The sequence below is a fragment of the Hirundo rustica genome, chromosome 6 (assembly GCF_015227805.2).
Source record: "Hirundo rustica isolate bHirRus1 chromosome 6, bHirRus1.pri.v3, whole genome shotgun sequence".
Classification (NCBI taxonomy): Eukaryota; Metazoa; Chordata; class Aves; order Passeriformes; family Hirundinidae; genus Hirundo; species Hirundo rustica.
The window spans coordinates 52,000,850-52,024,028 of record NC_053455.1 but is presented as its reverse complement, the minus strand read 5'-3'; the positions used below and the strand labels follow the sequence as shown (position 1 = coordinate 52,024,028).

General features: G+C 42.1%; 1 protein-coding gene across 11 annotated transcripts in view; it reads left to right on the top strand.

The window, feature by feature from the left end:
* The window catches only part of LMO1 (LIM domain only 1), a 73,003-nt gene that overhangs the window by 29,241 nt on the left and 20,583 nt on the right, over positions 1 to 23,179 (top strand). Inside the window, exon 4 of one of the 11 annotated variants that reach the window (XM_040068272.2) lies at positions 4,409 to 4,521. The exons of 9 other annotated variants lie outside the window; for them this stretch is intronic. The gene's annotated coding sequence lies outside the window, so the exon portion shown is untranslated. Of the gene's footprint in view, positions 1 to 4,408; positions 4,522 to 22,062; positions 22,085 to 23,179 lie in introns of those variants that run through there. One more of the 11 variants, XM_040068274.2, reaches the window with a different exon arrangement.

The window sequence follows — 23,179 nt, the reverse complement described above, 5'->3', positions numbered from 1 at the left end:
GAAGTGAACCTCAAGCATCACTGTCTTCAGAAGCGATGTTTTAGATCCTGACACTAAAGCCATGGATTCTGCTTTCCAACAGGAGTCATTCAGACGACCTTTTAGTACAGAGGGTGGGATACCTACTTTGTGAGCACTATGGACAGATTTCCTGATGGTATAAAACCACCACTGATAGGCTTTGTTGTGCAAGTAATTGGCGGGAGGGGGACTGAAGCCTTGTGCTGTTGCCCCTTGGTTTCATTCCTGTATGAAGCACACAAGAGTAAGAAAAGGAGCCCAGGAACCCCAGCTGATCTCTTTGGGGATCACTGGAACATCTACAAGCAGGAATTACTAACAGCTGGAAAGGGCAGAAGAGGAGGAAAAGAGTGGCTTGGACAGATGGTGGTTCTGGTGGTTCTTCTCTTGGACAGAAGGACTGAGGTGTGAAATAGCTGGTAAAAGGCAAATGCAATTCTGGAATTAATTGAACAAGAAACTGTTAATAATGATTCCTGTTAATAATGCTGCAGAGAGGCACTGGTAGACCTTGTCTGCTATGGATAATTTGCAGATCCTTCAAACTAAGGGACTGTAAATCCGTGTGGAAGTAGGGGCAGAGAGGATCCTCATGAAGAGTAATCTGTGCTTGAACTCATCTGCCTTTGCAAAATGAAGGCTGACTGGTGTGGATAAAGCACTCTGGGAGGGGAAATACCAGGGAGGAAGGAAAAGTGGACTTTTTACCCCAAAACATTAGAAAAAGTAGTTGGAAATTGCTAAGAATGTTTCTAGGCTAGCAATTTAGAAGCTTCTAAGCTTTTGGTCTCTAGATCTGCTTTCCTCAGAGGGTAGTGGAGGCAATGAAGCTGACCAGCTTGGGTTAGAGAAAGGGATGGTGCAATAGCTTCTGGCTGCAGGAGCTGGACTCCCTAGTCCTTCTCATCAGTCCATGTTGAGGCATTTATGTCACAGCCCATGAAGCTCTGTCAGTGTTTCCATAAAACCCCTGTATTTTCATGAACATTCATTTATAGCAAAAGTCTGCATGTAAGATCCTGCCTGAGGTTACCTTTTTCTTCCCTATTAAAATTTTATAAACCTGTTACTTGGCTGGGAATTTTAGTTTTCTGTGAAAGTAAAATAGAAGGGGGGCCCTGATGGGGAAGCATAGAGGTTAGAGTATAATTTTCTTCCTCAATGCTCCCTTTAAAAATAAATAAGTAAGTAAAAAGGCACAAGCTACAATCTTACGGGTGAGCTCCTTGATGAGAATGGCAAAAGCCATGTTTGCAGGTTCTGAACTTCTTTTCAGTGATGTGATTCAGTTTGATCTGGGTGTGAAAACCCATAAGCAGCTGCTGCTCCCAGAAGTCTCCCCTAGCTTTTCTGTGTGCAGGTGTTGCCTGTGCTGTTCAGCTTGAGAGCAGTGATCCACAAACTTTAAAACCTTCAAATAGGTCCTGACCTGTGAGGCTGTAATGGCCTTCGGGAGCCTTTAGGACCCATCAGATGATGTCTGATACACATTAGTCTGCAATAGCTCCAGAATAAATAACTTTGTTGTTGTTGTTGTTTTTAAATCTCTAATTATGTCTCCCCACAATGGAGTGCAGTGGCTCCTCATCCTAAAGCACAGTTTTAAAGTAATGTAGCAAGAGACTGTTTAATGTCTCTGACAGTCTTGGTGCTGAGCGCAGGACCTCTGTTTTCTTTCTTCAGCATTTTCTTTCTCGTTCCTTACTCATATTGCAGCAAATCCATGCTACCAGGAGCTGTCATCTCACCCCAGATTCTCTGTGATGTAGTAAACAAATACCTCATATTATGGATCTCCTCAAAGTAATGATCTGGTCTTTCCCCATCACAGCTGCTTTTCAGGAAGAGCTTCAGCTGATAATTTTCCATCTTCTTAATATGGCTCTATGCTTAAGAGAGCAATCTTGCCATGGTGGGAAAAAGGACTAGATGATTTAATGGACTTCTTTTATAATCATTGCACTCTCTATCTGATCTTTTTGTGGGATACAGTGCTGCCTGCATCCTAAGTTGGGATTTGGGTTTGCTACCCCCTGCCTAAAATGTATTTTCTTTCCCTATGGTTCGTTCAGTTATAACTCTAGGATATATCTTCTGGGACTGAGTAATTGGCTAGGTCAGAAGTAATCTTTATTCTCACTAGAGAGATGTTTACAAACTGATGCTGTAGTATCTCTTTAAAACCCACTGAGAATCTGATTAAAGGCCTGAGGATCTTCTGCAAAGATTGCCTGCTCCCAGTTGACTTGAAAGGGTCAGCATGCTGTCACAGTTTCAACGACTAAGAATTAACTTAAGGCTGATTCAAATGCTACTCTCTGTGTACAGCATTGATTGGACTGCTTTCAGATGGCAAGAGGTAACTTTATCCTGCAGCATGTGTGAACTCCATTTAGTTAAATAGGAAAGCTGAATGAATATGCTTGCTTGTGGCATGGGAGCTCAAAGGTGGACACGTTCTACCCCTTCTGCCCTGAATTAAATACTTTGGGGAGGATGGGAGAGAAACATAATTCTTGTGGTAGCATGCTTGGGGTACTGACTGCTGCAGCTGTTCTTCAGCAAGTGCAGCTCCTAAGTATCACAGAATCTTTCGTGTCTACCCTGTGGGCTTGGCCATAATGAGATGGGATTGCTTGTAGTGGAAATAACAGCAGAGTGCTCTTTTGAATGGGAAAATAAACCCCAGATCAAATCAAATTAGCTTGGTGCAGCATTATCACTGCTCCTTTTTCAGGAATTGAAGATTTTTAACTTGGTTTCTTGTGAGCATCAGTGTTCAAAGGCATCATGAATTAATGCGGGAACGACATTAATGGTGCTGACTCACACAAGGCTATGAGGTTTGTGGTGTCACACTTGCAGTTCCTAGCCTTGGAGTAGCTTTTAAAAAGGTCCTGCTGAATGCAGGTGCCTCACATAGTGATGGGCTCAGTAGAAAGCACTGCCAGGCTGCAGACTGGAATATTCCTGCGCCATCAGGGTCTGGACCAAAACAGGCACTGTTTTGCTGCTCCTCCTGCAGCTGAGCCTGTCATGTGGAAGTTCTGCTGAGCACCCTATGGAAAGAAAATGGGCTGGGCTGAAGTGTGCTCCTGACCTGCTTCAGCCTCCTCACCAACCCAGTGACTCCTCAAAATGATGGAGAATCCAGGGAAGGTGCCCTGGATTTATGCCCCGCCAGCATAAAAACTTCAGCTAGGGCACAGGGGCCAGCTAGTCAGCAAGCATCTTGCTGAAGGTGGGGATTCCTGATTTCCTGCCTCCTGTGATGTCTGGCAGACTGAAGACCTTCCTGGTGACAGTCATAGTGCTGAGGCCCTTCTTGGTGTTTGATAGAGACATCATTGCTGTTCCCAGCTGAACAGTCCCAAGGGTTTGGTGCATCTGTGTTAAAGAGATCAGATTTCCCTGAGCAATTTCTTAGGGATTCTTCTGGGTTGTCTTAGGATGAGTGCAATGTGGCTGTAAGCCAGTATCCAAAGCTAAATTAAAACTGTGGTGTGGTTTGGGTTTTTGTTGTTTGTTTGTTTGTTAGTTTGGTTTCTTTTTTTCTTTTTTTCTCTTGCAACTCTTGTAACAAATCCAGGACGGAGAGATGCTGGAAATGCTGACAGGCTCTGAGTTAGAGCAAGCAGAGAGGCCATGGTGCAGTAATGTACTACTCAGGTTTAATTGTGCCCAGTGCAATTTCTGTGCTTCCCGTGGCACTTGGCCACAATCGCATCCAGAGTGGCAATTTGCCAGTGGTCACTCTCAGAAGAAAAATATGTGTTGGCGGGATCCTCAGGGATCTGATGGCGACAACTGCACCAGCCAAGGTGGAGGAAAAGAGAATGATTTTGACGTCTCCTGAGGGTGACCAGCCATGAAGTCAGACAGTTTCCATCTGCAAGACTTGAAAAATGATACCAGAGACTGACAGTCATGTCCTCACTTCACATGCTCTCCCAGGCTGGAGGGGCTGCTGCCTTGTGATCACTTTAGTTGAGTTGTGGCATGTTTCACTGTACGCAACTGAATCCATTTTCTGTACAGTAAACAAAACTCTGATTGCCTCTCGAGACAAATATTTTCACTGTCTTTTGCCACTGTAAACTTTTTACCAAATTAAACAGTGCACTAAGGAGCTGCGGACTTGCTGTAGTAGCCCCCATGCTACACTTTTCAGTGTTTGCTTCTGCTTCCATTCATCCTGTCTTCTTTCTGCTCAGGGTGCAGAGGCTCCTTCCTCTGCACAAGCTCCAGGTGTTTTAGTTTCAAATGATGACTTGTTTCCCACCCTACTCCCACCTCAAGCAGGTAGATAAAAATTTGAGCTCGATGAATCCCTTGCCAAATCCCGAACTGTACTCATGGTTTCTCAATGTGTGCTTTTCTCATTCAGCTTGTGAGCTTGCAGCACTGACTCTCCAAAGAATGCTCCTTCATGATGCTTAATCAAAGAAAGCAGACAGTTTCATGGTCTTGGCTCAAGTTTCTATCAGATCTACAGAACAAGTCAGTTGTGAAGATTACGCTGGTCCCTGCTACAAGGGAGGGTCATGGGAGTTGTTACAGTACCAACTGTGAACAGTGTGACAAGTCTCATTCTATTTCAATTAAATGAATACTCTTCAAATGGTATTAACCTAGTTAAAATTTTGCTTATCAAAGCAAGATCTGTAGAGCAAGCCAGGTAAGTGCCTATTACTGTTTGAAGCTGTATGAGAATGCAGGAGGAGGAGTTGATTTTGAACTTTCCTCACGCTGCATATCATGATCAAGCGCTTGAGGCAACTTTAACATCTGAATGGTTTTGTCATTAAAGGAGTAGTGTTGATAGCAGGGCTGTGTTTACTCAGCATTTCCCTGCCAGCTCTCAGAACACTCCTTCCACTTAAGTATTTACCTTTGAGTTCAGGAGAGGTGCCTACCCAGTGAAGGAAAAGTTTTTCACATCCTGTGGATGCTGAACAGCATGATTTTCATGAAATAAATGCTGAAAATGCTTTCTCTGTCCTGGAAGATATCACTAAGACATCATGTAGGAATAAAAACACAACAGGACTTGATCCTGCTTGTGGTTTTTTTGGTTTTTTTTTTTTTTTTTGGTACTTTGCTGTGTAGGTCAGTGTATGCCTAGAGAAGAAAGAGTAAGAAATAGCCTTTAAGTTAGAATGTTTGAATTCAGCATCAAGAAAAAGATTGAGAAGTGCAGCGAGAGTACAGTAACTTTCACAAAATTGCAGCATTTTGGTAATCGGTGGTGGAAAGAAATTCTGGGCTCCAGACCTCAGGTATGGATGCTACATGCTGAATTGCAAAAAACCCATGTAAGTTCATGTGATTCTTGCTTCAGTACCAGACCCAAGGGCAGATCAGTATGGGTGCTGGCTGTCAGTCTGTTTCTGGTTTACTTTAGGAGTAAGATTTTGTATTATACTGTATCAAATCCTAATCTAGCTGTGCTTTTTGTACCACTTATACAATTTAATGTCATACTCACCTCCCCCCTTCCTTGATTTACTCTGCTATATACTATGTATTACGGTAAAGTGCTTTTCCTCTAAAAGAGGGAAAATCAATTTGGGAACAATGCACAAACCAAATAAGGTACATGGATATGTTTTTAAAATATTGGCGAAGAGATATGCAACAAAGCATGTATGTATCTTTGGAAATGTGGAAGTAAACTGGATCTCTGTGTTTTGGAGGAGGTAAGTGTAGTCACCAAGAAGGGTGTGCATGCATGAGTTTAAACCAGGGCATGCTGGGGGTTTTGTGGGTTTCTGGTATTACTGTCTCCAAGTCAGAAGAACTGATGCAGAGGGGATGTGGAACCTGCCATTTTTAGAATATACACAGAAGAATATTTCAAACTGCTTTAGAGTTTGTCAACGTTTAGTCTTTATTTTACGTGATGACTGATCAACTTGTCCTGTCTTCTGACGAGTCTCATGAGGTTTGGCTGGTTTTGCACATAGTGCCTCACAGGAACCAGATCCAGCGAGAGGACTGGGAGGTGGTGAGTGTAGCATTTCTCCTCTTTGTGCCACAGTCCCACGCAGAGGGCTCAAAAGGGTGGTTTCATACCCTGTTCTGCTGTGGGGTAACAGATTTCTTGCAGGCACTCAGTGCCTCCAGCCTGTGGTTGTCCTGTGGGAAGCAGTGCGGAGGGAGCTGGTGATGCTGCTGGCATAGGGCTGGGAAGCAGAAGCCAGCTGCTGTTTCAAGCTGGAAGCAGCTGAAGAAACTCCATGGGCAGCCCCCAGCCAGGACCAGGGAAGCAGCTAAAGAAACTCCATGGGCAGCCCCCAGCCAGGACCAGGGAAGCAGCTAAAGAAACTCCATGGGCAGCCCCCAGCCAGGACCAGGGAAGCAGCTAAAGAAACTCCATGGGCAGCCCCCAGCCAGGACCAGGGTGTCTCATACTCTCACCAGCTTTACCTCAGCTGAGGTGCTTGGTTGGAGGCTTGTGTCCTGCTCCTGCCTGACAGCACGTGGCTGGAGGGGATGGTTTGGTGTGTGGAACAAAGGGAGGAAGTGCAGAGACCTTTCCAAGCACTATGGCCAAGCCTGTTTGCCCCTGTGCTGGCTGGGATGCAAACCTGGAGGTGCAGCCATTTGCCTTCTGCATCTGAGGAGCCCTTTCTGCTGTACACCTTCATCTTCACAGCCTCTCTCAGGCATCCGAGTGGCTCTGTACTCATCCTGCCTCTTCAAAGGATAGAAATCTTCATTTCTCCCTCCATTTTTGAAAAGCTGAGATTCTTGAGTCCTTGAATCATTTGACTTGCCCTCTGCTATGCTGCCTTTGCTGCATCCCTTTTATATAATCACCGCAGCTCACAGTATTCTGTAATACAGCCCCAGTCCTCTCCCTAATAGACTGCTATGATGTCCATGACTTACATCCCTGAATTTTCATTACTGCTACAAAGACTTTTATGCACTTTAAAAGGGAACAGATGGATTCTTCCCTATTTTGGAAGAGATCATTCGTGCCTGTCCACCTTCTCAAGTTCACCTATTTTCATTACTTTAACTTAAAATGATTTGTGGAGCCTTCTGAGCTCTCAAAATTAAACTGGAGCCTGAATAAGATTTGAACCTAGATTTCCCTCATCTAACCTAAAGTAGATGATAGCTTCAAGGGAGGACCTAGAGAATAGTTCATTTTGGTTATAGTTCAAAACAGTAGTCAGTCTGTTCTTTCCCACTGAGCTCTTTCAGAGTTGTTCCAAGGAAGCTCACAAAGAGCCCTTCTGAGATTGAAGTGGGAACAAAGTGCTAATTGTTAAATTATCTTTTATCTCCCCAAAACCTAAGGAAAATCATCTGAAGGATGTTAGTTGCATACAGAGTATTTCTGTCTCCATCCAGTGTTAAGTAGTCTGTTTTAGAAAACCTTTATGTTTTGTTCTTTGCAGCTCTCAATAGGCTTTTGCTCTCAAACAATAATGGACTCTAGCAGGTGGCATTTTTGGCAAATGACCTCTTCTCAATACCAGGACGTTCAGATGTTGGCCTTTCTCATCTTTTTCAGAACTGTTAAAATAGGAGGTGAAGGGCAAACACACTGCTAATAGGGTGAAGATGCACTCAGATCTTGGACTGGAAGAAAATCAAAATATTAGCTTCCAAGGAATTGGGTTGCTGGTGAAGAGCATGGTGTGGTAGCTGGGTGTAGGAGCTGGCAGCACTTCTCTCTAGAAACAAATGATGAAAACTTACAAGAGCAGGTCCTCTGCTGTGGCAGAGGTTAATTATACGAGTGGTTCTGCAACTTGCGGCTTTTTCTTCTGCGCTCTGCTCACATTTGCCTTTCTGACGTGAACTGCAGTAATGTGCACAATTCATGTGTCTCTGTCTGATTTTGGTTAATTGTAGTAGTAATTACTAATTTCCAACCCTTGACCTGATTTTTTAATCGCATTTTTAAACGATCTTTTTGTGCCATTTTGGAATTTGGTGTTTGGTTTTTAATTTAGATAAATTATGCTAAAATGTTCTTGAGAGAGCTGCGTGCTGAGGTCAAAAGCTTTATCTGCACCATGCCCATTTTCTCTAACCTATATTAATAATCACAGCTGCTTTCTTTAATGGGTAGCTTTTGTTGAACTATGCTAAATTTGTCCTGTTTAGACCAGGCTGCTGAGGAAGCAGTAAAACAGGGTCCTGCAGAGTGGCCCTGAGGCTTCAGGATTGCTGCATGGGTTGGGAAGTACTAGGGCTGGGTTTCCCTCTTCCCTCTCCCTCCCTCCTTCTCTCCTTCACAGCTCCCCAGCTCCTATAACCTGAAGCCTTTCCCTCCCTTTTTCCCTGTAGGTAAGAGGGAAATGCCCTCTGCTGCTGCTGTCCCTCGCGCTGTTGATTGGCACCAGCCTGGGCTGTGGGACAGCTGTCTGGGATGACCAGCCACATCCACCTCCCCTCTGGACACTGCCAAGGGGAGGCGGCCCTTCATCCCACAGATGAGTGATGGTCACCATGAACAGCAAGGACTGGCTGCAGGCCACCTCGTGGGAGAGGTCTCAAAGCTTTTAGGAAGGACACATCATTATCCTTCTGCTCTCCCCAGGAGTAGAAGTGGGTGTGTGTATCTGCAGGTGGGGGCGTGGTGTGCTTTGGTTATTTGTGGTGAATCGTATGAGATTTTGTGCAGACTGGTTTTTCTGCCTTTCTCCTGTCCCCTCCTTGTGCTTCGGATGGGGGAAGTTTAACTTGGTGCGACGCTTTCAAACTTGGAAACAGGTATTAAGGAGCAATTACCTGGCCGGCCTCCCTGGATAAAACAGAGAAACCTTACCAAAGATCTTCTTGTCTTTAAACATTTGTACAAATCTCTTGTCAAATATAGAAGTAATTGCCTTCCCCCCCTTTCTTTCTCCTCTCTCCTCAACCACTTTCAGTCCTGCATCTGCTTTAATATAATGGGTGTTTGCATGAATGGCTTAGTTAGCCGGGGTGGTAATAAAACACTTTAAATTTATTGTGACATTTGGATTTAATTAAAAAGTACACACTTAGAAAAGTAAAGCATAATGCGTAGAAGGAGTCAGGAAGGTTTTTCTCCTTTTCTTCCAAAAAGCTAATTAGAGTTGTATTTTAAATTGTTTATGTGCTGCTAATCATTGTAATAAATCATTTATACTGAGAAAGACACACTCTAATGTGCTTGTGTAACTGTTTATGCTCTCAAGTTTCTATCATGAACAAATTGATCTGGAAGCAAATTTATTAACCACTGGGGAAGAAATCATTAGTGCTTTCTCTAAATATTCCCCAGGTACACTTTTATCATAGCAGTTTACTGTTTTAACTAAAAGTAATGTTACAGGGCCTTGGTTTAATTATGATGCAAATTGACTTTCCATCATTTAGAAGGAGGGAAAACTGCTTTTTTGCTGGTAACATACATCTACGTTGTAACTGCCAGAGCACCTCACAGTTTCCAAAGGGTTTTTTGCGGGGAGGGAAAAAAAAAAAAAAAAAAGTAAACTCCTGTGGAGAGTTTATGGAAGTTTTAAAATACTCCAGAAAGTTTAATCTCTTTAATCTACCTGGCCTTTGATAAAGGATCTTAGGATAAGGTAAGTGTAGCCTGTTATGTTAAATCTTTTGCAGCTGGCAGCACATTTACACTTAGAAAACAATTTGGTACTTTTTTCACAGCGCTGGAGACCACTTGAAATCTTTTGGAAATAATTGGCGTTGCTGGTTCCCCATCGCCAGCGAAGGCACCAATGCAGAGATTTGCTGTAATTGCATAAAATCAGTGGCAGAACTGCAGTTATAATCTGAGATTTTTCTGGTTCATAGTGCCTAATCCAAACTGGGAGATGCTGGCATCCCAGCTCTTCCCAAGCGTTTTTAGAGTGGGCTTGTCCTGTGAGTCCAGAGGTGATGGTGGAGCCCACAAATCCCCGCTCCCCTGGCCTGAGGAACAGCTTCCATACTTGGAGGCATTGCTGAATTAGTCTTCAACACTTGTCCTTCCCCCTGGTAGTAAATTGCATTTCCCACCCTGCCCAAGAAACCAAATCTGGTTTGGTTGAAGACTCCAGTTAAAGCTAGTAGGTTTTGTGGGTGCTTTTTAATCTTAGTTGCTATTGCTTGAGTACTGAATTATTTATTTACAGGTCTAGCATCAGGCCATTGGGTGGGAATATCCACAACATGTAGATTTATATAGTTAAATTGGTGGTTAGGCAGTTTTATTTGAAGTCCTCTGTAACTTGATAGGAAGGTTTCATTTTCTGTGGGGTATTCTTAATTTTAAATACAAGAACAACAAAATATCAAAGAATGCCCACAGCAAAGCCACCGAAAGACAAAACCAACCAGTGTTCCAGTTTTTGGTAAAGCAAACAGTCTGCAGCTCTTTCCAGCAGAGAAAGGAGAGTGAACATGAGTAACATTGTTCTTCTAGATACATACATTATTTGGAGGTGACTGAAAAAGGGTTTGATGGTTGATGTATGTGCGCTCATACGTCACAAAGACGACCTGTTGCCTCGGGGAGTTGGGCAGAGCAATGCCTTTGGACCTTAAGTACCTACTTACTTGTACTGTTTTGGCTTTTTTTAAAATATGATCCTTACCATCTCATGGTTGAGTTAATGTTGTCTTTTTCTCCTCAGCCCTAGGGAGGCTCACAAGTGACAAATATTTGTGTGTCAGTCCTGATCATGCGTGTGCTGTGCCACCAGTGACCACACTGTAGGGGGGTGTGTGTGTCTGTGGGAAGAATTTATTGGTGCTTCAGTTACATGTCACTGAAGTGGCTTTTTATTTCTAGATTTTCCCCCAAATAAGTTGTTTTTTTTCTACAGGATGAAGGTGTTCATTATCTATCTCCTTTTATTTCAGATGTTTGAAATCCAGTAACATTATATACGTTTTGCTGGCAAAGTGGGAATTTTTTTGAGACTTCTAGCTATTCATTTTTCCAGAAACATACTATGCAGTGTTCTGCCATATTAGGTTTTTCTAATAATCCATGGGAGCATGTGATCAAGATCTATTACTGCCTCTCAGTGTGGTCATCACCTATTTTCATGAAGAGCTGTACTGGCATTTCACTTTGCTGTTTCCAGGTTAAAATCTGTATTTCAAAAGCCTTGCTGTACTAACTAGGCCTCAGAACTGTAAGGAACCAAAGGACATCATATGTCTTCTAGAAAATGTGGGGTTTTTCTCCTTTTTTTTTTTTTTTTTTTTGGTCACCTTTAGATCCTTTTGTGGCCATTTTCAGAGCAAAACATGAGGCCTTCAGTCATTTTGTATTCTGCTGAATCTGACACATAGAAATGTAAACGTGTCTATCAGATTGCCATTAATTGAGACTAATAAATGTCCCTTTACAAGCGAAATCTTTATATAGAGGTGACTCCTGCTGGGATTCCTGAAGGCATTTTTCTTTCAAAGCACAAATATTTCAGCACTTAAAGCAACATTTGATATCGTCTTGCCATTTCTGTGGCCTGAGCCTCTCCGTTGCTGTGGCTTCTTTTTCTTCTCTTGGCACTTTACAAGATGCACTGCATACAGACGTGGACTTTTTCTATGGAATTGTCCCTGAATTAATGGAGCTCAAAAAATCGCCAATGGCAACTTATAAAAAGTCCCAGAGTTCAGAAATGGCTTGTCCTTCGACAGGGAGAGGGAAAGGAACCAGTGCAGCCACGTAATAAACATAGTTAATGGAACAAAGCTGGTGCCCATTTGCCCCAGTGGAGCTGATGAGGACAAGTTGCTCTCTGCCACCATGTGCTGTGCAAGAACAGCTTTTGTGTGCAGGCTGCTCGTGCAGCTTTGGGCACGTGTAAATGTGTAAAAGCATCTTGAATGACACAAGTGTGTGTCTGCAAGCTACTTAAATATGTAGCCTTGGAGAACCAGGTCTGTAGGTTTTGAAGCAGAGCTCTGTTATCCAAACTTTCATAATAGCCTTGGCACACAGTGGGCTGATGAGATTTAATACCTGCCCTTTAAGCTTCATTTTGTCTCCTTCCCTTTTAAAAATTCTTTGCAGTTGAGCATGAAATTACTCTGGTTGCCCTTCTGCTAGGCTTTTAAGATGTTGGCATCCCAAAACAAAGGGACAGTGGCTTCTGTGTGACGTGGCAGCAGCCTGTTGTGGGTGTGTGAGGGTGGACCTGGATTGCAGAAGTGCAGGTGGAAATTGCCCCTTCACAGTTGAGGCTGAAAATGAGGCGAACCCTGTTCACAATGAGCAAAAGTGAGTAATAGTTTTAATATATTAAGGCTGTGGAAGAGGCAAGGACACAGGTTTGCTCCAGTCATATCATGCAGAATGGGAAGAAGTGGTGCCTTGGTATAACTCTTCACAGGCCTCTTAGGAGGGGAACGTGCAGGTCCCTGTGCAGATTTAATCAAATATTACTGGGGTGATTAGTAGTGCTGCAGTGGATTGGCTCAAGGAAAGCCACCACATGGAGCTGTGATGAAGCCATCCATGAACTGCATATCAAAGACTGATCATTCTCTGGTGTTTGTAGTGCAGAGCATCTGTCTTACATGCTGACTTCCAAAATATTTCTCTGTCTGCTGATAATGTGATGGTAACTGTGGAATGCAGCTTTAAAAACATGAGCTTAGGCATATATGAGTATGCTGATACATTAACATAAAAGTACAACCTTTTCCTGAAAAAATAGGCATTCCTCCCACCACAACTGAAAAGAGAGAAAAGATATTGTCAGTGGAGGTTTGCATATTGTACTGCAAGTGTATTTTGACACTAGAAACTGAAGAAATGGGAAATTAGATATGTCTGGGGAAGTAACTACTAATCTAAGTGTCAGGTTTGATACTGGCAGACTCTGTGGAACCAGTAGCTCAAACCTCCGGAGAGCTGGCGGAGCCCTTGACCTTCACTGCAGCAGATGAACTGTTGTTATTGCTGGGGGTTGATCCTGGAGAGAGGAATGGGCCGGCCTCAGGCATGGAAGTGGTGCCTGTTTTGCATAGATAGAGGATGTCTCAGAGCACTCATGCACTGGGAGGGTTTCCCCTGGTTTTCTTGCCTGTGTAAATCGTGCTGCCTGTTGGCTTTACTTTTCTCTGGGAATGGACACGTTTCACCCTCCGGTTCTGTGGTTATAATATAGGAGTCTCTAGACAAAAAGCATGCAGTGTGAGTGCTGGAATAATATTTTTTTTTAAAAAAAATCAAGTTTTCTGGTTGCTCAGGCTGTGGAAATAGCTTGTCATGGAGCTCATTAAGACAAAAGTAAATATTTTGGAGTATCTGATTCATGTAATTGTTGATGTCATGTAACAGTGACAAGTTTTTGCCTCCCAGAAGTCAGAGATCAGCTGTAGGCTTTTGAGCACAAGATCTATGTCCATCAAAGCTGGCCAGCCAATCCTATTGACAGTCTAAAGAGTGCTTAGCAAGTTCATTTGAGAGCCTTCTTACTGGTGGTACTCATGGAGAGAGGCTGAGGGAACTGGGAGAGAGGAGAAAAAAAAGGGAGATGTTACCACTGGGGATTTTCAAGATAGCTGAGCCAAACTCTTCTCCGAGGGGAGCAGAGGCTCTCACCTGGGAGAGGAATTCCTGCAAGGAACTTCCAGGAGAAAATACCTGTGCCCCAGGCAGCTGTCATCAGGGGTGGACAGAGGCACATTGGGACAGGCAGTGGAGGGTACAGTGATGGTCCCACTCAGTGCTGGGAGGCTAGAACTGCCCTCCTCCCGTGTGCCTGATGGACTGCTTGGGAGTGGAGAGTGATTTCAGCTGCCCTTTTTTTTGGGAATGAAGTGAAAATAAGGCTGAACCCACATAAGAAGTGAGAATTCTCTGGAGAAGTCTTCTGCTGTTTAATTCTCTGAAAGTGGAGCGGCAATTGCACACCCGGCAGTTGTTGTGAAATTGCTGCTACAGATAAGCAAAACTGAGACAGATATTTTTACTTGGACTTTAGGGTGCCTGAAATGTAGATATCTATTTTTTTTTTTCCCAGTTCCTGTTTGTAAGCAGTTCAGTTAAGGATCCAAATCGATCTTGAGCTTTGGAAATCCTTACTCACACACTTCCATTAGGTATTAGATCTGCAGCAGGTGTTGTTTTCCTTATCAGACTTTTGGTTCACTGTGAATTAGGAATAAGTACACGTGTGGGCTATGAAGATGAAGCAAAGTAAATTGAGATTTCTATATGCACATTACCACTTCAAATACTCTTGGCACTCAGGAAAAAAAAAATGAAAGACCTCCTAGCACTTGAAGTAACAAATTACTCATCTCACGCTTTGCTGTGGCAGATCATGGCTTGCTTTAAAGTAACAGTCTTTTTTCCTGTGCTTAGATAATTTAGACGCTCCTCTGAAAAGAGGTGCTGCATGGAGTGCAGTAGAGTTGAGGTATATTGGAGTAAAGGATTACAGTTTGCATGTGGAGACAGTGAATGTAGGCTGCAGATAAACGACATGGGTTTAGAGCGATCATTGCTGCTGCAGCTTGATTATTTTTCTCATGGAAAGGTGCTGGCTCTCTCCTTACTTTGAAGAACTATAGTACTCATGTCTGCACCATATTTCCTAAAACACTTGTGCTGTCTTCTGTTCCTGCACTACCTATCCACCTTCCTTTCTCACCCAAAAGCAGGATGCTGGAACTTTCGAGTCTTCAATGTGCAACAGGTTGTGACAAATGCACCCTTTGGCCTATCCAAATACCCATATCATGCACTTCATTCCTTTAAAACATCTGCTCCAGAGCTTTAAAGACGAAGGCTGAGAGAAACTAATGCAGCTTTGGGAGCAATCAGAGCTAGAAATAATGTAACAGGTTAATGTAGGAGCTTCTTTGGGTTAATAAGCAAATGTTTGAAGGTGTTTCCTTACCAAAAGGTGTGCGAGAGCCAACTGTGATTGCTTGCTTGGCCTGGGCAGTAGAGGAGAGCATGGCAGGGCTGGATGTGTGTGCTGGGAAACCAAGCCTTGGGTCTTGTGTCTCAGCTAGATGTCCAACCATATTTCTCCAGGACTGCATCTGCTTTATGAACAGGCAAGGCAGGTAAAGAAAGAATATAATATGATTTGGAAGTAATAAGGTGGACTTAGCAGCAGTGCCTTGCCCTTAATGACTTTTATTTTCACAAACCTGGTTAATAGATAGTTGTAGTCTGTGAACTTTTTCTTGAAATATCAAAATATTTGTAGCTTTTTTCTTTCAAGGGGTAACAAATTACCTGGTGTAATTTGGCACTGGTGGATATGTTCCTTTCTTTGATACAGAGAAAATTTGCTTTAGATTCAGTTTCTTCAACTTGTAGAAAAATTATATAGCAATGGAACACTAGAAATTAATCTAAATAGCCAGGGTGAGGTGAAGATGCTCCCTGTGCTTTAATTGGAATGGCCTGGTGAAAGCCAGTTCCCAGGTTGCCTCCCTCACTAACTGCCCACCTTGTGGCAGATTGACATAATTCCCCATCCCTGGGGAACCGTAATAGAGCACTCCTCGAAGTGCTCAAAATCCCAAAGGGAAATAACGATCTCTTTTTTTTTTTTTTCCCTCCCTCCCTCTCTCTCTCTCTCTCTCTCTGTTTTTTTTTTTTTTTTTTTTTTAAATGGGGTTTCTGGAGTGCTTATGTTCATCCAGAGGATTGTGGATATTAAATAGAGGAGGTTTTAAAGGTTTTTCTAATTGCCATGCTTCCTTTCTCCCCCTTGTTAAGTCGCTTTGGACAGTTGCAGAACTTTGATTTCAAATTTGTCTAATCTCTTGAAATATCTAGGTAGGGAAAACGATTGTAACTGAAAATGGCTGATTTTTTTTTTCCCCCTTTCTTCCATTTTAATAGATATGTTTAGTCTACTTTAAAAGCTTTCTGAAGAACCTTTTCTAAATGGCTAATTTAAGCTTGTCAGGTTTTAATTATAATCTCTCTATACACAAGTTAAGATGCTTAATGCTAGTGAAAAGTTCTGAATACAAAGCAAACCTGTGTCAAGTTGCCGAGCACTCTTACCCGTCTTAATTGCTTCTGGTTTGAACTTTAACCTTAACTCTCCCATCTGTCTTACATATTCTCTTTTCTCATCACAACCACTTTCTTTTCTGTGGAGTGCTGAGGATTTTTCTTAATTCAGCAGGAGTTCCAATCTGGAAAAAACCTGCCATCCGGCTGTGGATGTTCAGCTCTTCCTTTAGTCCACTGCAGCATGATGCCCATTCCTGGAGTGCAGCCCTGCTCTCCTGGATATCCCAGAGCATTCCCTTACCCCTGCTAGAATGGGACTGCTTGTGGGAGATGGGGTACCTCAGCAACAGGAGAAGTGCCCTTGATTCCAAATCCCTGACAGCTTCTGGCCTCAGTTAGAATCGCTTCCCAACAGAATCAGTATGGCTTTTTTGTTGTTGTTGTTTTTGTTAGCAGTTTTATGGATGTGTAGTTAGGCAGTTTATTCCTTTCTAGGACTGTTTTCTGCCTCGTTTTCTAGCTATGACCCAGACTTCGTGGCAAAGGTTAGTTGCATCTTTTTCTTAGATAAGAATGAGTTTCATTCAAGCTTAGAAAATTAGCCTTGAAAATACTCAGTCAGTGCAGATTCCTTCTGGAGAGTGCATTTAAAAGTTTAAACCCAAAATTGATTTGGAAGTGCTCTAATCTAAAATAACCCTGATGTTAGCATTGTTGTCTGCAACTCCTGCTAGCCCTGGCGTTCCGGTTCAGTGCGTTGGCACACGGTTCCCTGATGCTGTGAAATTGAGACTCATCTGGAGATACAGCCGTTTCTAAAAAGGATTGCAGGGCACTTAAGACTCCTTATTTCATTAGTTCAGTGAAGGAGTTCTTTTCAGCATTCAGGAGTCCCATGATGAGGTGGGTGAAAACTGAGCAAATCACATGGCGGACACTCCCGCAGAAATGGAGTGGAAGAAAAGCTGCTCAGTAAGTTTTTTGGCCCAGGAAGGTGGCATTTTTTGGAGCTGAAGGTTAGTGGTTTCGAATTTCTTTTTAGTCTGTTTCAGGCAAAGCATTTGTAGCTACATATCTGGGCCAGACTTCAGGAGGTACATTTCAGGAGGCTTTCAGTTCTGCACATTGGGTTGGGTCATATGATTATTATGTTTTTTTCAATGTTTCTGGCCAAGTGTAACCATCACCATCTTCATGTATATTGGTGAGAATTAAATGGAGCATGAAGAACTGAATTGAAGAGCAGGCTTCCACTTTAAGGGGATGGGTTGCTGCATGAAGCAGTGGTAATGATCCAGAGGAGCAGGATGCATTGAGGAAAAGAGTGAAGTGTGAGCACCATCCAAAGTGCAGGCAGCAGGTCATAAATTCTTGTAGTGGCGGTGGTCTGAAATTCAAGGAATAGGATTAGAGAGCTACAGTAGGTTAATGAAAATGGCTCCCTCAGGATCAGCTTGAATTCTACTCAGTGGTCAGTCGCAAGAGGGGGAATGTCTTGTGCAATTCCAGCTTCTCATCCATATTCTGAATGCTGTGATGCTCCTGAATGCTTAATAGAGTAGAATATGCTCTGTTATGATATACCTCATATGACTTCTAGGATGCTTTAATGCAAACTAAATGTCATGCTAGCTTGTCCCAAACCCATAGTGCTCACTTTATCCTGGAATATAGGAATTGCAGTAGGGTTTTCAAAGCCTTGCTTGGACATGTTAAAAAAACAAAAACAAAAACAACAAAAAAAAAACACAAACAAAAAAACCCCACCCCTAGGAACAAAAGAAAAAACTCTTGCAATTCTACTTGTGTCTATGCTGTTGTCCAGGATGGAATAATGCTCAAATCCTGCCTCTATACGTCACCTCAAAGGAACTCATTATAGAATGAGTATACAACAGCCAAGAAACCACTTTTCATTCTTATCAGGCTATTTTCTTGTAAAGAAGTATAGCATTAATGGCCAGCTGTGGCTTTTGAGGCCTGACTTAATCAGAAGTGAATAATAAAAATTAATTTGAGGCATATAGTTACTAGCCAACTGCAGCTATAACAAATGTTTAATGAACAGCCTTGCACTGGGGTCTGCATACCTTTTCCTGGGAATGAAAGGGGAAAAGTCCAAGAGTGGAACTTTCTCTGTCCTAACTGCAGTAGCAAAATGGGATAGAGTAAAATCTGACTGTGGAAGCAAACTGTGGCTCAATAAGCCTTAAGTTAGACCTCATTAAAAGAGATCTAAGAGAAGAAAAGAGGCAATGAAGTATTTAGCTTCTGCTTTCTCTGCCTTCTCTATCTTCATAGCGTTAAGAGAACAACTTTGGTTGATACTATTTGCAAGGTACAGCAAATTCTTTCTGACAAACATCACCCTGCCCTTTATCTAGTCTTGAATATTAAACTACTTTCCCAGAGCCATCATGAAGGGCATTGTGCTCTCTGGGGTCAGCACTGGGAGAGGAAGGATTGGTTGTTGGTGGGCTACACTTTGTTTAAACATCTTGGGTCTTTGTCAAACTGCTTACAAGGCCAGGATATCCAGTGACCTGCTGTAGTCGAGAGACTGCACCGTACAAGTCATGGGCTTTTGTCTGGTCCTTCTCAGACAGCAGCTGTACCTGAGCAAAATGCACTCTGCTCCCCTTTCTGGCTTCTGCTGCAAAGGACAAGGCAGTTCTGGGTCTCCGTTTCACCCCAGCTCTCCACTGCCTCCCAACCACTTCTGGGTGTGTCAAGGAGTTTGGAAAGGAGCAAGGCAAATCCTTCGGGAGATGGCAGTATCACTTTCAAGGTAATTTAAAGCCCCTGGAGTCTGACTGAGCATTCTTATGTTGAGTGCAGCTGTGGATAAATCCAGTAAAGCTGCACTAGATGTGAACCATTTTTGACACCTCTTCTGAGACTTGTTCTTGTGCAGTTGAAGCAGCTCCACAAACTCCACAGCCTTTCAGAAGGTTGTGTAGTGTCACTCAAATCTTCAGGGCTTGCAAAAGGTTAGGGTATTATTTATATCTACAGTGATACAAACTCCAGTTCCTAAATCAGTATTTATTTATTTATTTATTTATTGGTTAACTTGCACAATGCTCACCAATGCACGACTGTGACTGAGAGTCTCCACACGCAGGCACTGGAAACTGTGACCACCTCAGCCCCTCTCATACAACAGGAAAAACACACCACTTGGATATATATGAGGGGGGAAAAGAGATGGGATGCTCTCTTAACCTTGGCTTTCCTTTGCTACTTTCATGAGACAAAATTCCAATCTGCTTTATTTTTTAAGTCAGCAAACCGATTATATATTGTAAAAGATCAATGTTTTCATGGGTGAGTAGTAATTACTGAGTAATGGCTTAAAACATTTCCTGAAGGAACATAAAGCTGTTTTTAAAAGTCAAGAGTACATTAAAAGGATTACCATGTAGATTTGATTTTTAGATAACACTAAAATGGATCCCAAATGGACTTATGAAAAGGGATGCTATCTCTTTAATGGAAAGTGCATGGTCTGACAGCTCAGCATGCAAATGGTCCTGCAGAGGACTGTCTGTTGTGTTTTTTCCTTTCAACAAGAAGACAAGGAAATAGCTTGCCCTTCTCCTTTCAACTTTTAATAGCAGATAGGTTGCTCTGGTTTTGTTAGGAAAGGGAGAAGAGGATAGGTTTGGTGGATAACTGCATCTTTCTAAATCACTGGGGAAGTGTATTTCACGACTTCGAGGTCAGTCAACAGCAATTGTATCTCTTACACAGATTGCATTAAGTAGACAAGATTCCCTCCTCATTCTCTGTAGGCAAATCTCTCCTTGCCTCTTATATGCAAATAAATTTTAGTCCTAGTATGTTTATTACACTAATCTTGTACAAGGCACAAACATCAGTGTGCTTGGCTTGGCAGTAAGTTGGGACGGGGGCAGGAGGGGCTGTTATATTCATACTACAATAACTTGCAATCACGATACCATTTTCTATTTCAGAGTTGCCAGCACAACTTTCTGGTGATTGATGGTATAAAATACAGTTTTGGCCTGAGTAGGATTTCTTCTAGAAACATTTAAAGGAGTATATTCATATTTCATTAAATACAGAGCACACCAGGATTCCAAATTCTTTTGTGGTATTGCGCAAATTATTACAGGCTTCAAAAGTCTTGAGAAATTTCTATAAGCCTGTGAAAGCTTTAGATTGGATAGTCATCATTGCCTGCATTAAGGGCTGTGACAGATTGCTTCATCAGTGTACACAGAACAGAACATCAAATGGCCATTTGGCAGTGGGCACTGAAATTCTATTAAGGTTGCCAAAAGCTTAGGTTGACATTGTGTGTCTGCAAAGAGGCAGAAGAAAAGATGATGATGATTGTGCAATGATATAGTTATATTCTCCTTAAAATATTCACATATATAGCATGCCAGATCTGTCAGGATGATGTTGATGTTTCACTGCTGAACCTGAACACTGCTGCACTGTACATCTTTGCTTATGTGTGGGAGCCTTGGTATGTTGAATAGTCTATTTTAACTGGGAGGTGAGAATTGTGTAGCATCACACGTGAGCCTGGAAATAACTGAGGATTCTTTACTTTCTTGAACACTCTTTGGGATATTTAACTTGATAGAAGGTTTTTCCATTTGATTTTCTTGCCTGTTGGAAAAGGGGAGGGAGACAAACCCTGCCTTGTATTTAATTTTGGTACACAGGTTATTCTTTAAAGAGCTGAAAAGTTAGGCATGAGTTTCTTACCTTTGACTCGGAGACTCTTCTTCCACTACTTTGCTCTGACACCCAAACGCACTAAATAGACAACTTTTCAGGTTAATGTCTTTTCAATGGCCACCTGCAAATTGATGGAATATGGGATGAATTTTGGGCCAGTCATCCCTAATTCTCATTCTTATGCTGCTAGAAAGGTGGTTGGAGAATAGTCGCTCCATTGCCAGGCTCTTTTCTACTACAGACACTGAAGGAGGGAGCTGGCCACCTGAAATCAGGAGCTTTGCCAGACTGCAGTATGCTAAATTTTGACTAATGGAGAAAACTTGATCAGAATGTTCTCGGATTGGGTTGAAAGCAGAAGAAATCTGCATGTCTTTGTACTGCTTCCAGGGCTTCAAACAGTAAAAATGGATTTTACTGAAACATTGGATGTGCTAAGAATAAACTTTGGAAATGTGCCAATTACAAAAAAATCAAAGCTCAAACAAACACATTTTATGAGCACAGGGAAAACATTGCTTCCTGAAATGATTTATACAAACTGTCTTGCAGCAACAATTATGATGGCTTGTGTTTAGTCCTGCTGCCATGTGTTTCTTTATAGCTACGGGTTGGCCTCTGGTAGGAGAAACTCTGTAATTGAGACAGGCTAAAAGCAGGTACTGCGTGACTCAAAACTTGTGGGGAAAATTAAAATCTGGATTCTATGCCTAAACCCCATGTCCTGAAGCAGGACCAGTGATGCCAATAGTTATTTTGGATATGTTGGTCTGTCTGAGCAAATGGCTTAAAAACAGGGTCCCTACATGTGATATTGAGGGGGGGGTTTAAGCCACTCATGAAGCTTTGGGACACTTTTAGGCAGCTGAAACTGCCAGGAGACACTAGACTCTAAAATAAATTTCTCTACAGCTTGTCATGAAGGGTATGGACAAAAAAAAGTTGCTGTGTTATTGGGCAGAGGACTATGGAATCGTCAAAATAGAAGTGGTGATCAAAATGTTGCTTCTCCCATTAACTGCCCTCTCCAACTACTTTTTTGCCATGCTTGGGAAATTTGTTCGGTAATGATTCAGAAGAAAGAATACCCCAAATGAATTGCAAAGCCACTGTAAAAATCACCAGCTGCATATTGCAGCATGAAACTGGAAATGAAAAAAGATTGTGGTTTCTCATTGAGTAATTTTGATGAATGGTCTAAGGCTTACTTGTAAGTATTTAGTTGCAAGTACTTTGTGTCCCAAGTGTAATGTTTTAATTGGATATACAGATGACATGATGAGTTTCACCTTGCTGGCCATAATTCTTCTGATGAAATTCTTGGTGAAGATGCCTGAGACAGCTCACTCTCCATTCAGTGGGAGTGCAAGGTCTGACTTGTTTCACAGGGTACAATATTCATAGAAGGTGAGTAATACAATACTGGGAACACAAAGTGAGTTTCTTTTTAAGGGAATGAAATTCACTGCATCTTTTTGGCAGTGACTGTCTGCATTTACTTAAATGGGTGATGCAGGGCTCTAATGCTTTTAAATGATATCAGATCCTCTGATAAAAGACATAAGACTGCAGCCTATTTATTGTGATGAGACAGGAGTTAATAAGATTACTCCTACTCTTCAGTTACTTTTTCATCTTTTGCAGCCAAATGCTGGGTTTTGTTAGCAGGCAAATAAAGTCAGTTCATTTAAAGGGTGTTGATGCTAGAAATAAATATTTTTCCCTCGAGTGGAACTCTGAAACCTAGGCTCAATTGCCCAACTGCCAAACCCCTGGTCTTTAAACCAGAATTGCTTTTGGCACTGGAATGCTGTATCCTTATAATAACTACTTATATAAATAATAATAAAAAAACCCTTAAAAATAATACAAATTATTATTAAAAAAAAGAATAAGTGTAATGTAAACCTGCAAGAACTGTTGGTTTTGGTAGAAGGTTCAGAAATGTGGTAGCAGTGTCTGAAGGCACTGCTCAAGGAAGAATTTGTGCTGGAAAATAAAAACATAATTCCAGTACTATGTTGTGCAAGGTGCTGTACAACAAGGAGTGACTGTCACAAACCTTTTGGAGAGTAGAAGTATTGTGTGTGTGCATAGTTATTTGCTTTGCTGTTGAGCAAGCTTTCACTCTTAAAGTAGCTACTCTAAGGAAAAGTTTTTGAGATTTAAAAAAAAAAAAAAGAAAAACAAAATAAGAGCAACAAAACAAACGCAAACAAACAAACAAAAGCCCCAACAACAAAAAAGCCAACACCAAAAAACTTGTCCAGGGAAAGAGTTAAAGCCATCTGCCTGAAAGCATTGTGTAAAACATACACACAATGTTGGGGAAATAAGCCAATTATGTGTGCTTCACAGGAGGTGGGGGACTGACCTTTGTGTATAATTAGTTCTTTTATTTAAAGCAAAGATTTTCAATAGAATAACTAATTAGCTGTCATAAATGGCAAATTGAAGATTTTGGCCGGATTCCTTGGGGAGAGTGGGAGGACGTCCCTCCTC